The sequence below is a fragment of the Sinohyriopsis cumingii genome, chromosome 10, assembly GCF_028554795.1.
Source record: "Sinohyriopsis cumingii isolate HCF-2022 chromosome 10, ASM2855479v2, whole genome shotgun sequence".
Classification (NCBI taxonomy): Eukaryota; Metazoa; Mollusca; class Bivalvia; order Unionida; family Unionidae; genus Sinohyriopsis; species Sinohyriopsis cumingii.
The window spans coordinates 32,428,352-32,444,669 of NC_142970.1; the positions used below are offsets into that span (position 1 = coordinate 32,428,352).

Here is a 16,318-nt window from a genome sequence, read left to right on the forward strand (position 1 = left end):
TACCTACAGTCGTAAATAGCATTCACCTACGTCTGCCGTCGCTGACAGGTTGATATGATGTCAGATTTAAAGTATTAGTAGAACAAACAAACTAGACAAACACTAACAGCGAATCGCATGATGGCAAATTGGTGAAACCTGAATGTGGTAAAATATGATATATTCTGTGTAAGTCATATGCCCCTTCTGTATTTTCATATAGGTTTAATGAAATGGCTGATAAAGTCGCTGAGACGAAATGTAAATTGCCGGCAGAACCAGTGGGAGGTGTAGAGATGGAGATCGAAGGTGGGGTATATTTTCCTATAAACCATGAACTGGTCTCAGTTGAAGCAGGTATTGTACTTAAGTCATCACAAGTCATCACTATAATGGTTCTAACTATTACGCATATGTGACCAAAAATCTCATTTAAATACCTAACTATATTTGTACCATTGTTGCTCATTCTATGTTATTTCATTTCAAATCTTTATTGATTAGAACCGGTCATAATGAAGTGCAGGAGCCTTCATCGTTACACAGCCTTTCAAATGACGAAGGCAGTAATGGTAATTAATAGTTAACGTTTATACCATAACCGAAACTGATCCGTTAATCAAATCGACATTCGAACTTTCTACGATATGTAGATCATTCGTACAGATGAGAGATGTTAATGTGCATAGACATGACATTGACAGCATGCATGCAATGCTTCACACAATGTTTGAATGTTTTATTTGATTTAAGTCTTTCGCCTCTCACTATGACATAATTCAGCTTTCAGAATAAGACTTTCTTGAATATATATGATAACTTAGGTAACATCTCCTTTGGTATATCACGATATTATTTTGTACTTCAACATATACGTATTTGATGAAACAATCGATAGTGCAACCGTATATACATACGAATAAAATATTTGCGTGGGCTCTTCAGTGAGCACAAAAACCTTTCAGTGACAAATAGATGGACGTGAAACTGTTTCCTTAAAATAAAATGTTGGGCATCAAAGATTATGTTAACAAAAATTAGATATATCCAAATAATGCGAGTAAATGCAATACAGAACATGTTTCATATGAGTCAGCAAATAACTGTTAACGATATTGTTGTTAAAGGCTAATTAGTATAGTTCTAGGGTAAATAATGTACTTTAAAGAAAATTGGTTACCATTATGATGCATCTCAAGATGTGCTATTAAGTTTCTTTATGTTTGGGATTTTCTTTTTCCTAACGATGCCACATTGGATGTGAAAATCATGAACATATAATATAATCTAAACAAAATTCTGGGCCACGTGCATATTTCGTTACACGATTACCGATTTTGTAGACGTTTGCAGGCAGTAGACAAAACTGAGTCGTTTACAAGTGTAAACGTTGCAGCCTTAAGTCTAACGTAAATCGGCTTACAACATGGACCTTTGATATATTTCCTGAGTCCCATGAAACATGTTCTCTACTGCATTTACTCGCATATCTTCGGTTAAACGGGAATTTAGTCACACTTGAACTTGTGGCACTTTTCATACCCATCCTTATATAAATAAACTTGTTTTGTGAATTTAATCTGGATCCAGTGGAAGAAGAATCTGATGAGAAGGAGCATCAAAGTGAAGACGATGAGCAGTTGTTAAACACCATTCGCTTTACAACCATGATTGATTAATACAGCACAAGAACTGGGTCATACCAGGAATAGTCAACCAAGGTCAACCTAGGACCATTCCGTGACGGTATATCTAACGCTATTACTGCCATCACACTACTACTGCTGTTGTTGTTACTGTTACTTCTCTCATTAATGGCAGATTCAAATTGCAAAATGGAAGTACAGAAACAAATTTGCTTCGCTTTCTCTCTTTTTCTATCGCGCGCCCTCTCGCTCACTCACTTTCAATCTATGTAACATTTAAAATAAGGAATAATTATTTTCTACTTTCACAACCTCATACATGATTCGGATGAAAATCTATCAAGTAAATTAAAATAAAGTCTACAACATTGTTCTGTTGTCGTAGGTAAAATAACCACTTGCAATGTTTGCTACTTTGCAAGATCACACTATTTTATTTTATATTCATATTACAGAACTGCAAACTGGTAGTTTGCCTTGCCTATGGTTTCGAGGATATTTTATTGGTATTTCCATCCCCCCAGCGGACGATCATGTCCTAGATTACTACGAATCACTGCAGTATATGCTGTATGAGACTGGATATCCTTAAACTGTGGACAGAACGAATCAACCTTCATATGCAACAAAGGGTACTGTGTCTATCTGTATCCTCTCTTCCCCTGTTGAATGCATGGCCATTCTCATGGAAGGTTAGTGAATATGTTTGCAAATTCAGTTCTGGCTTATGGATTGATAATGTCTATCCACTCATCCATGTGGCATCAGCTATCAGGTCACGTCAGAGTAGCTCATTTCCTCATACACCATTGTAGAATTATGTAAGTTAGTATTTTGATGTGTCATGTGGAAAAGTAAACCTTTCATTGTCAGTTGGGTAACTTTTAAATATATTTCACAATGCAGAGATCATATTCCTGGCGTAGTCGCCGTTGTTACAATAATCATTAATATTAAATTTTAGCATTTTTAGCTAACTTTCCCTGACAACGTTGTATATACAGTTGTGAACTGATGGGAGTGGTTAGATTATAATGTGCTGCTCACTAGATGTTAAATTATGTGACAATGACGCAATTTTCATGCACCGGTGTTTACGTTATTGCTTTACATTTAGCTCCGTTCATATGTCACCGTTGCATATAGCCATTTTGTTTGGTGTTTATATTTATAACTGGTCGTGTTGTAAAGCAAATGGCTATGAAAGTAATTTTTTAAATAGTTTTGTCATTTCTTAGAAACTGTTCTGTGTTCATCTTGGAAAATAATGCTCATGATATTAATATATATATATATGTGACATTTACCTGATTTTCACTAGTCATTAATTATGTTAAGTTTCTTAATTTAGCTGTCTTGTTCATGTTGTTTACTTGTTGGGTGTGTTAAACATTGACTGTAATTTTCACCACGTTAAACATACATCACGGTCAGGTACTTTTCCCCTAGCGATTACGTTACGTATTCTAATCAACTCCATTTCTCTGCCACGTTTGTACGAATAGTAATTAAACGACCTACTTCTCATACTCCACCAATTATGTTAATATGTTTCTGTTACCTACCTTCTTTGACATGCATCCTTGGTTAAGCAAGAATTTGCATTTGGCTTCGTTTCATCACTTTTATGTATGAAGTCACAAGCTAATTGGGCATATTTCATCTTGGAGGGTGCTCCTCAGTAGTGAAGGGGGGCACTTTACGGACAATGGGAATTAGCATTAAAAACACCCCTGGGTCACTTTACGGACAATGGAAATTTAACATGGAGAAAAATCGTGGGTCACTTTACGGACAAGGGGAATTTAACATGGGAATAAATCGTGGGTCACTTTACGGACAAGGGGAATTTAACATGGGGAATAGAGTTTGGGCTTGTTTAGGGACAAGGGGAATTTAACATGTGATTTTTTTTTTAAATTTAAAAATTTTTAAAAAAGGGGTAGGCAATTCAAAGGCTATCTCTTTTCGAGAAATATGGCTGGCCCTGAAAAGGGCCTTTGGGTTTATGTTAATATGCCCTTAACATAAAGGGCATTTGCGACATCTTCTTTTCCTCAAACTTCGTCTTACAGCAGGGCCATACATCAGAGTCCTCTTGAGGCAACCTTGTCTCTCTATATAGACTCTTCTTATCCACAGGCTGCTGTTGGTCCTGTGGACAACGGTCCACTTGGATCGGACATACATGAGCATGTCCGTCCTGAACATCATTGTTGACACAAGGGTTGAAGATTCAACGTCGGTCCACATGTTGAGGCTCCGAGAATAGGTGAATCAATGCAGTGAACGGCGCTTATTTATAGGGACAGGAAGGATTGAAACGGATTGAGTTCATTCACCAATCCGAACACGCGTTACAGAATTCAGTCAGCCCGCATCCAATCCGAAGAGAGCAGTCTGTGACGTCACGTAGTCTATTTAGATTCGCTAGCGCTTGTGTGCAGTCAATCTATGCGACAGTGATTCAACATGACGGAAACTCAGAAAACGATCCATTGGGGTGCACCAGCAGGGGAGACTGCCCAAGGGAACTCGGACTTACTTTCAGAAGAGGTGAATTGGGATTTTGTGGATTTTCTCTCCTCGCAAGAATTTGTTCCGGAACCTTCGTTACCTTCTTCATTACCGCAAGTGGAAAATTTTAGACAGAGACAAAAAGAAGAATTGGAGAAATTTATACAACGACAAAAGGAAGCGGAACAGGCTTTTCTCCTACAGCAACAAGAAGAAGAGGTAAGAAAAAAACAACAGCAGCAACAGCAAGAAGAAGCAGCAGCAAAGAAACAAGAGGGTGAAAATCAAACGGTCACGGTACTGTTGGACATTTTAGCGGAGTTAAGAAGTCTGAAACAAATGTATCAGACTTCTTTATTACGACCGAAGAGAATACGACCTTCCCGAGCTAAACACGTTAACCCTGTGACTAAGCCTACCGTACCACCCTTAGTGATTTCAACCCAATCATCATCAACATTACGCAGTCCAGAAGTAGGCCTTGGCCGTGGCAAAGGCATAAGGCAGTTAAAGTTGATTGCTTAAACTCACCCTTTCACCATAAAGAAAAAAGGCCCTTTTCAGGGCCACCCACATTTCTCGAAAAGAAATACAATTTCAATTTGCCAATAACTCAAAAATAAACCCCAACCCATGTTACCCTTATAGTACGTGTCTGTGTATGAGTGCGTGAGTGTACGTTCTTATTTTAAAATCATAACTCAAAGACACTTACCTTATATCATTCATTTATTCTTTTCTCTATTGTTACAATCCAATTCACAATTCACAACAGAACACTTTAATTGAAAGTTCATTGACTTCTTCTTTTCTCCATGTTTAGTCTCTCTGTTTTTTGAATTTCTTCACCGTCACACGCTTTTCCTCTTCTTCTTCCTCCTCGCTTTCTTCCCTTCTTCTTTTTTTCTCCTGTTTCTTTTTCTTCACCTGTCTTCTTTCTTCCTCAGAAGAATCCCTCTCTTCCTCTGAAGAATCCCTCTCTTCTTCTGAAGAATTCCTCTTTTCTTCTGACTCCTCTTGTTTCTTTTTGGGGCAATCTGGAGACCAATGTCCTTTTTCTTGACAATAATAACAGGTATCTTGACTTTTGTCTTTTTTAGTCCCTGTTTTTGTTCTTTTTTGACGGTCTGGACACTCTGAAGACCAATGCCCTTTCTTCTGACAGATATAGCAAGTATCTTGACTTTTATCTCTAAAGGAAGGAGAGTAGTCCGTAGGCTGGTCTGAAGAGAATTTTCTAATGACCCTCTCGCAAAGCTCTGACGAAACGTTCCATCTGGTTAGTCTCTTCCATCGTTGTGCTCGGCTTGAGAGTGAAATGAATAGTGAAAGGACAAGACACATACCCTTTTATATACGCTGGTCTGCTATGACTATAAAGTAGCTCATGGTGTTTGAACTTGAGTCATTTGACTTTTTGCTTTCAAGATGAAACGAGCCCATTCATTCGAGAAGAAAGAAGAAGAAAGTAAGAGGCAGAAACGTGATCTATCGCCTCGTACCAGGGCTGAAATCTTGGCACAAATTCATGCTAGTGATTTTGAAGAGGACATGAGTGAACCAGAATCCCAACCCTCTAAACCAAGTTCACCACCCTTAGTTAACCCTGAAAAGTACTATTCCATTCGAGAGACGGAAAAGCGCTCCTCTAGAAAATTTAGAACCACGGCTTACAAATACACGGTGAAGTTTAAAGATTTCAAGGCTGAAGTGCCGTTAGAGAAAGCAGAAGTGTTCATCACCGAGGTGTGGGATTCTTTGCTCACTGCACTCAAGCGACAATGTCAACCCAAAGAAGACGATCGCTTGAGACTTTCCATACAACACGACGGTTTGAAATCCCCTGTTTGGATCGAGTTTAGCACCCCTGCAGAATTGACTGCTTCCAAAGTCATGGACAAGATTCAACACGTACAACAATCTAATGATCAGTTTGACATCACCGATGGTAAAGCCACACTGGACATGACCCACGTCTCTCCTCCTCAAGGGACAGGACGCAAAAGGATGTTATTGGTGGACGACCTTCGCAACACCAAAAAGAGTCTCGTCCGAATTAACAACCCTCATGACCAGATGTGTTTAGCCCGTGCCATCGTGGTGGGACGAACCTATGCCAACAAGAACGACACGGTAGAATGGAAAAGAACCTGGGACACTATTCAACGTTCCGACCGAGCCAAACAACGAAATGAAGCAGAACTCCTGTTACAACAAGCCGGACTGCCCAAAGACACACCCTGTGGCATTCCTGAGATGCAAAAATTGCAAGATGCCCTAGCTCCACGCTACACCTTGAAAGTGCACCCTCAAGAAGTGCGCGGACCTCTGTTGTTTCGAGGCCAAGATTTTAAGGATGGAAAATACATTCACCTTTATCATCACGATGACCATTTCGATACCATTACCAGTATCACTGGATTCCTGAGATATGTTTATTATTGTGAGAAATGTGACCATGGTTATAATAATCGAGAGCAACACAAGCATTGTGGATCGAAATGCACAGGATGTTTGGCCTCTTCACCCTGTCTGAGCGAAGAACCAGTGCCTTGTTCCACTTGTCTGCGCACGTTTGTCAGCCCTACCTGTTACCAACAACATCTGAAAACGCAAGGTTCACAGCAGAAATGCGCTTGTCAACTGCTGAGATTGTGCTCTACGTGTGAACAAGTCATACGTACCAATAATACCAAGGCACACGTATGTTCAGGAAAGAAAAAATGTCACATTTGTCACCACATCGTGGACTTGGAACACCAATGTTACGTGCAAAGATACCAACCCCCACCAGAGAAAGAGGACGGTCACAAGAAGAAAGGCAATTTCATCTTTTTCGATTTCGAATGCATGCAAGAGACCGGCATTCACATTCCTAATTTCTGCGTGGCTCATCGAGCGTGCGAGAAGTGCATTCAAGAACCTATCTTCAGTCATTGCCCTCACTGCAGCAAGATTCCCGGAGGGCGTGAAAAAATCTTTCGGGGACCCAACACGTTAGCCGATTTTGCCCAATGGGTCTTAGACCCCGTCGACAAGACGTGGAGCCAAGAGGACATCGAACGTTACGGAGATTGTCATCGTCATGCCACGGTGATGGCTCACAATTTCTCCGGATACGATGGACAGTTTCTTCTCAGATGCTATACGGAACATGGCACCGAACGTCCTAAAGTGACTTTGAACGGAGCCAAAATCATTTTCATGCAAGTGGGACAAGTACAGTTTAAAGATTCGATGAGCTATTTGGCCATGCCTTTGAGTCGAATGCCTAAAACGTTTGGAATGACAGAAATGGCTAAAGGGTACTTTCCACACTTTTTCAATACGGAAGCCAATCAACACGCCGTTCTACCCCATTTACCTGAGGCTCACTATTACGACCCCGACAACATGCGTACCGAACAACGAGAAGCTTTCTACGCTTGGTACCAGGCTCACGCCTCGGACCCTTTCGACTTTCAGGAAGAAATGCTAAAGTATTGTCGTTCCGACGTGGACATTTTACGGCGTTGCTGTGGAAAATTTCGAGAACTGTTCATGGAACACGGAGGGGTCGATCCTTTGAAAGAAGCTTGCACCATTGCCAAAGCGTGTTCCTTAGTGTATCGACAACGATTCATGCCTGAAAACACCGTGGCTGTCATCAGTCCTCAAACGACCCACTATGTCAAACGTCAATACTCGGTCAAAGCCCTACGCTGGTTACATTACTTGTGCGACAAGGAAGACAAGTGGATTCAGCATGCCCGCAACGGAGGGGGCGAAAAGACCATCGGAACGTATTCGGTCGATGGCTGGGACTTAGAAAACCCCAAGATCGTGTACGAGTTTAACGGTTGCTTATTTCACGGATGTCCCGTTTGTTACCCTGACCGTGGCACTAAAAATCAGTTTTTGCAACGAACCATGGAAGACTTGTACCAGGACACTTGTCAGCGACGCCTAAAGTTAGAACAGGAAGGATACCAAGTGGTGGAAATGTGGGAACACGAATACGATCACCGCTTGAAAACCGATCCCGATTTTAAACGCCTCGTGGAAAGTTACCAGTTCATGGACCCGCTGAACCCGAGGGATAGTTTGTACGGAGGAAGGACCAATGCCACCTGCTTGCTGTACCAAGCCGACGAAGAGAAAGGAGAAGAAATCAAATACTTGGACGTGTGTTCGCTGTATCCCTACGTGTGCAAATATTGTCGCTTTCCTGTAGGGCACCCGCAATTGTTAACGGAACACATCGACCTGAAAAACATTCGACAATACGAAGGCTTGATCAAGTGTAAAGTTTTGCCTCCCACGAACCTATACCATCCCGTCTTACCTCACCATTGTCAAGGCAAATTGATGTTTCCCTTGTGCCGTACTTGTGCCGAAACGTGCAACCAAGATCAGCCTTGTAAGCACAGCCAGGAAGAACGGGCCTTGACGGGAACCTGGGTCAGCGTAGAATTGTTCAAAGCTCTGGACATGGGATACCAACTGTTAGAAGTGTACGAAATTTGCCACTTTCCCAAGACACAACAATACCACAAGGGTGACCCCACTCAGAAAGGCATTTTCGCTGACTACGTGGATGCCTTTTTGAAACTGAAACAAGAAGCCAGCGGCTATCCTTCCTGGTGTCACACTCCCGAAGACCAAATACAATTCAAAGAGAAATACTATGAACAAGAAGGCATCTCTTTAGACCACATCGAGAAAAACGAAGGCAGGCGATCGTTTGCCAAAGTGATGTTAAATTGCTTGTGGGGTAAAATGGCACAACGACCGTGTTTACCCAAGACGGAATATTTGACAGAACCTTCCCGCTACTTCCAGATGATTCACGACAAAACCAAATACATGAAACACGTGGACGTCGTTCGAGAGAATTTGATCTTGGTCAATTACGAAGAAGATCTGGACTTTGTGCAAGACGACCCTTTTGGAAATGTCATCATTGCGGCTTACGTGACAGCCCATGCTCGCTTAAAATTGTACGAAGCTTTAGAACTGTTAGAAGAACGCGTCCTGTACTTTGACACAGACAGTTGCATTTACATCCATCACCCGATTCAATATCACCCTAACATCGAAGGAGACCGTTTAGGAGCCTGGACAGACGAGCATCCCGACGACAAGATTCTAAGTTTCGTCAGTGGCGGTCCCAAAAATTACGGCTACGAATACCGGGACCAACAAGGAGAAGTGCACACGACGTGCAAAGTGAAAGGACTGACTCTGAATTATCGTACCAGTCGAGTGGTCAACTTTGGGGTATTGAAAGAAGCCTTGCAATCGGGAGAGGATGGAAACTTTAAAGTGACCACTCACCAACCTAACAAGATTGTACGTTTACCCACTCACCACATCGTCAGTCGACCCCTGGAAAAAGTTTATCAAATCGTGTACCAGAAGCGAGTTCGACTTCCCAATCATTTCACCTTACCGTATGGACACGTTGGTATAAAACATTGGTTGTAAGAGGATAGTTACCCCACCAGAAAGATGACTTCGCCACAGCAAGAATCGAGTGAGAAACCCGATGAGAACTCCAAGTTCAAACCCTACCATTTTCCAGTCTTCTTACCTGACTATTGTGATTGTGCCCGTCGATTGGACACGTTTCAGAAATGGCCTACGGATAGGGAAGGATTACCTTCTTCGCATGTTTTAGCTAGAACAGGATTTGTCTACTTGGGACCTGAGTCAGGATTGGGATACGAGGTACAGTGTTTCGCTTGCGGACTGAAGTTACGAATGGATCTATGTATCTATAAAGATTCAGCTATTCTGGAACATGCTCGATGGTCTCCGCACTGCCCTTACCTTTCTATGGCCTTTCCACCCATCACACTACGGTACAATGTTGACGGTACCTTAGAGACGGTACCTTCCAGAACAGGACATAAAAAACGTAAAAAAGGAAAGATGTACAAGCTGGAGACTGCATTGCGACTAGTATAAAAAGGGGGCTATGGTCAAGATCGATAGTTCATTGTGACTACCAAGACCGAGCGAACAAGATGAATACTTTCAGAGAAACACAGAACAAGTTGTTTAGAAGGGCACAATTCAAGTGTGAGGCTTCGGAAGTGGAATGCGATTGTGAGCCTTGCGATGGATACGATGCTGTACCTTGTGACCTGAGCGATGCCGTAAAGCATCATGGGGACTTTAGTGCCCCTACCCCTATCATGGAAAGTGATGCTGTGCGTGTCAAACCTGTGGGATGCGAAAGCGATGCTGCTCGTCCTCTTGGATATTTTACTGGGTTTCGTTTTAAAGGGGAATGTCGACCTTCACGTTTACCTCCCTACGGATGTCATCCAGCCCTGAGCAAACTCCTACCCATTTCACTCAACCCTCATCGAAACGAACCTGTGAAAAACGAATATTCGTTTCCTGTGCGTTCGTCGGAATACTGCGACTTTGAAAATCGTCTTCAATCGTTCAAAGGAAAATGGCCAAAGTATCTGGGAGGACCGACCCCCGAAGAATTAGCCAGAGCCGGATTTTTCTACTTGGGCGAAGGAGATAAAGTCAAGTGCTTCAGTTGCGGTGTGTCACTTCACCACTGGGAACCGCAAGATTCGGCCTACGTAGAACATGCTCGATGGTCACCGAATTGTCATTACTTACCTTTAGTGGGACCGAGACATTGAAGTAACTTCTTACCATAATCATCTGTTCATGGATACTTTACAAGAGAACATTCGTGCTTTGCCTGTGGAGTTGAGAGAACGCATTTACCGAGAGCTGGTCAAAATACAAGTGAAACGTAAAGAACAATTGCATCCGATACGTCACCGGTGTTTGAACCACTGGTACCTGAAGGCTATACAAGGACTGATTCAATTGAAAGTGTTCCATTGGACAGACATTGATCAACGACCTCCTGGTTATAAAAAGGAATGGTTTGGTATTGACGATTCTATCTACTACATTGTAAACGTATTGCATCGAATTCCAGAGGAAGAGTTAACGAATTACCAACATCTTTCACACAATGTCAACTTGGTGAAAGAGGAAACTTCTGAACGAATTGTAATGTGTAGATTAGTGACTCAACGATTTAAATTCGACACTGAAGTGAAACCATGTTTGTGCAAAGAGTACATTTCTTGTGTCAGACCAAAGAGGATTTAGTATGACCTATTCATGGATACTTTACAAGAGAACATTCGTGCTTTGCCTGTGGAGTTGAGAGAACGCATTTACCGAGAGCTGGTGAAAATACAAGTGAAACGTAAAGAACAATTGCATCCGATACGTCACCAGATCTTTAACCACTGGTACTTGAATGGTATAAGAGAACTGATTCGTCAGAAATTCTTTCAATGGTCAGACATTGTTCAAAACTTTGAGGTCGCTAATGATCGACATGTTCATGATTATGGTTACTTCGAGATTCACCTACAGCAATACATTGAGGAAGACAAGTTAAAGGATTACCAACATATTTTACGTGGAATCTACTTAGAGGAAGAGGAAACACCTAAACGAACTCTGACGTTTCGGTTACAGTATGCAAGATTTAGATTCCCTACTGGAGAACGAAGATCTCTGGCTAGAAAGTACGTCTATTGCATCCGAAAAAAAGAGAATATAAAAACAGGCTGCCATGCCACGGTTTATGTCACATGTCATCCAACAGATTCCGTGGAAGGAACTCAATGACCATATTCAAACCGTGGATCATTACCATCAATTATTACAAGAACTGTATCCATTCAATTTTGGACGACAAGTGGTGTGTGTCTTAGTGACTTGTTTTCTGGGATTTCGTTTACCAGCCGATTCTTTGTGGACTCTTTACGATCAGTACTTACCACCTCCATGGCCTTAAATGGTCACGAAAAACTCCTTTTGCTCAAAGCCTTGCGTTTTCATCTGGATACTTCTCGACCTCAACAGGAAAAAAAGATTCGTCAACTTTTAGCGACCCAAGACGTGTATGACGATGTGTGTGTAGCTTGTGACTTACACCCTCATTGGACAGATGTTCGTGATTGGAAAAAGGGGGGTTTTGAGGCTTGGACCCAAGAAGTGGCCCAGTATGCACAAGAGTTGTTCAAGGAAAAAAGTTACTTTTCAACCTGTGTTAGTGACGGTGCCAGAAGAACCCGTCACCGAGAACAACCACTCGCTTCAGGACAGGACTGTCATGGACATTCCTGAAAGGTCATTCCGGGAGGACACTTGTGTGACAATACCTCATGTAGAGACTGTAAGAACATTACACACTGTCCCTAGGACATCTTGGTTACCCAAAACATGTTGTACAGACACTTGTTTATATTCCACTTTGATCGCTTTGCTGTGTTTTATATTCCTGTACATCACTATTTGGGTTGTATGTATTTTTGTCTTTCGTGTTCATATTTGAAACATTCAATAAACGTGTTCTGAAAAAGTATATAAACTCTTGTCTTGTTTGTTTTTTCGTGTCACAAGTGACATTTCTCATACCATGGCTACCTCTGCTGTCTCTGCTCCCTCTTCCTCTACTGTCAAAGTCATCGACGAACACTTAGATCGTGCCAGTTGGGAGGCTTTGTATCTTCGCCATCCCTTTAACATGCTCATTGCTGGACCTAGCGGTTCAGGCAAAACCGAATTCGTCAAACGTTTGATCGAACATAAACATCATTTGATCGATCGGCCCCCTCAACGAATCGTGTGGTGTTACAAAGAGTGGCAATCGGCGTACAGCCTCTTGCGAGAAAGTCAAGGCGATTCCATCGTGTTTGTGGAAGGCATTCCTAAAGAAGACGACGGCATCGTCTCTGACTCCCGTCTAACCCATTTGGTCATTTTCGACGACATGTTAGGAGAAGACGAAGAAGAAATTAAATTGTGGTTCACGCGCAAAGGGCATCACCGTAATGCCAGTGTCGTTTACATCACCCAAAATTTGTTTCAACAAAGTAAAGCCCATCGCACCATCAGTCTCAATGCGCATTACGTGGTCTTGTTTAAAAGCCCTCGAGATAAATCGCAAGTGCAAGTCTTAGCCAAACAGTTAGGAACGCCTTGGCTGACTCAGGCGTACGACGATGCCACTCAAACGCCACACGCCTATTTACTCGTCGATTTGAAACCTACGACTCCCGAGGATTTGCGATTTCGTACCCACTTGTTTCACCACTGGTGCCAAGACGGAGGGCCTGTCCTGTACACGTCTCCGTCCTCGACTTCATTTCACTCCCCATGAAAAAAATCTATAAAAACCTCAGACCCTTTTTCGTCTGTCTCACACAGTGTGAACATGACGTCCCTTCAGTCGCATCTTCCCGTCAAATTGATTCGTGCCTTGTATGGCATCAGTCGAGAAAAAGATCCACAAACACGAGCCCGTGTCTTAGAAGCTAGTCTCAAAGAAGTCTTACGATGGTTCACGGTGACGGCACGTCAAATACTCCAAGGAATCATTCAGATTCCTCATCAAACCCAACGCTTTTTCGATCGAAACAAAGTCGCTTTGGTCCAACTGGCCGATCCCCGCATCGACACTCAAACCAAAAAACAAATCATTTTGAAACCTGGAGGGAGCGGTACTCTAGGAGGGGTCATCATTCGCTCACTCTTAAGATGGGATCCTAATGCCCCCAAAGTTATCCCCAAGACAAAAGTTCAACGAAGCCCCAAGAAGAAAAAGAAAAAGACCAGGTCCCCAAGAAGAATAACTTCTCCAGTGGCGGGAGCCTCCTCTTACCAGACACCACCCCAGAAAAAGAAAAGAAGCCCCCAGAAAAAGAAACAGAGAAAAAGTCCCCAGAAAAAGAAAAGTCCACAGAAGAAGAAAACTAGTCGCAAGAGAGGCACTTCGGCCAGGACGCAACCTTACACTCGCAAGCCACGACCTGCCACAGCGGTGACTGCGTCTCCGGCAGCCTCACGTTTGTCCACTTCTCCGTTGATGTCACCAGGAACTGAAGAGTACTTGGAGACGTTGATCACACCAAGAACTTCTCCGTTGATGACCCCCAAAAGAACTTCCCCAGTGGCAGGACCTTCCAATTTAGTGGCAGTGGCTGCTGCTCACAAAGTACCTTCTCCCAAAATCAAAGTCCAAGAAAGATCGGGCATGTTACAAAGTTTACTGGATTTGTCCAAACAAGAACTGGCTCGATTTAGTCCGTTACGTACCCCTGCACGACGTGTCATGCCTGTCCTCAAACTGATAAAACGTAAAGACAATCAGTGGCGACGCGTTCCAGTATAAAAAAGGCCTGTGACCGAGTAGGGTATCAGTGTTTTTAGGTGCTCCTAAAGACTCAAAGATGTCACCCTCCAGAAAACCCCAAGGAAAGAAAAGGAAAGGACTGCCACCACGTTTAGCCAAACATGGGGACCTGTTATCTGTCCTGTCCAAAGCTTCTCCACCCCTACGAAAAAAACTCATTCAAACGGCCTCCAAAGAGGTCATCGATACCGTGTGCGAATGTTGTTTGAACGTTTTGAAAGGCACGATCCCTTTGTCCAAACACCAGAAACAATGCTTAGGCAAACATCGTCACGTTCTTCGGAAAATGGTTCAAAAGAAAATTCCCATTCGTCAAAAAAAGAAGATGTTGGTCCAACGTGGAGGCATTTTACCTCTCTTGTTAGGCCCCATACTGAAAGGAGTCTTGGGAACCATGTTGGGAGGACTGGTGGGAGCAAGATAAAAAGGCCCTCGGAAGTCCCAAGATCTCAGAATTCACCCCTGACAACCCCATGGAAGGACGAAAACTAGCTTTAGTGCCTTACAAACGATGGATGGAATACCATCGGTGGCAAGAACAACGCACCCCGCATTTACCTCCCAATCCCAATTTGAGCGAGATGTCCCAGTTACAACACGAATTGCAATCCTTGCTGGATCGCCAAGATTTGTCCGAAACAGAAAAATCTCAAAAGTACGGTCAACTCTTGCAACGACTGCAACTCTTTCACCAGAAAGCTTTAGACGAAACAGCTTTACCCACTCTGAAAGATTGTAAGACCTTGATGAAAAGTCCAGCACCATCATCATCATTACCCCCACCACCACTACTGTCATCCCCAACCGTCACCAGAGATGCTACCCCACAAAGACCTGAGGAAGAAGAGACGCGCGAAGTGTTTCAAACACCGCCAGCAGCTCCCATTTCGAGTAAGATTGCAGCATCCTTATTGACCCCGTCCCCCACACCCCAACGAGAAGAAATGAAAGCTTGGGTTAAAAAGATGATGTCCACGCCTCCTTCGACAGAAGTGAAAAAGAAAGAAGGGAAACCAGAAGCGAAAAAAGAAAAGAAAACCAAAGCCATTCCATTGCCACCTCCACCACTACCTTCGACTTCTACTCCCGTAGCCCATCGGACACGTAAATCTGTTTCCAAACCACCCTTTCGACCCACCCAAAGTAGCATCACTGAAGAGTGGGTGACTTATTAACACACCAACACAAAATAAAAAATGGAAAAAGTCTTAGCCAGCATTTACTACGATCCCTCGCATCCTGCAGGTTACGCAGGAGTTCAAAAATTGTATCGTGCTGCCAAAACTCGACTGAAAAGTCTCCGTTTACCTCAAGTGCAACGATGGTTACAAGAACAAGCTACCTACACTTTACACAAACCCATTCGACGCAAGTTTGCCAGAAGTCGCACCCGAGTGGAAGGCATCGATCATCAATGGCAAGCCGATTTAGCCGATGTCTCTCATTTGGCCAGCTACAATCGTGGTTACAAATATTTGTTTTGTGTCATCGACGTCTTTTCCAAATTTGCCTGGGTCGTGCCTTTGACTTCCAAATCGAGCAGCGAGTTAGTGCGAGCCCTGCAACGGGTGTTGAAACAAAGCGGTCGTCGCCCTCTTCGATGGCAAACGGACAAAGGCACCGAATTTCTGAACCAAGCTTTCCAAAAAGAATTAAAGAAACGTGACATTCATTTTTTTACCACCGAGAATCCCGAAACCAAAGCCAGCATCGTGGAACGTTTTCAACGCACTTTGAAAGAACGCATGTGGAAACATTTTACGCATCACCACACTCTGAAGTACATCGACATCTTACCGCACCTGGTGCAAGCGTACAACCAATCTTACCATCGAAGCATCGGACGTGCCCCGCAAGACGTGACTCCCGACAACGAAGTGCTGGTGTTCGAGCGCCTGTTCGGTACGTCCCCGACGAGGGCTGTCCCCAAGAAAAGTGGAGAGTT

At 43.1% G+C, this 16,318-nt stretch overlaps 1 pseudogene; it reads left to right on the plus strand.

The window, feature by feature from the left end:
• The first annotated feature begins 212 nt into the window (after positions 1–212).
• Positions 213–16,318, plus strand: part of LOC149789848 (carnosine synthase 1-like) — a 38,519-nt pseudogene continuing 22,413 nt past the window's right edge.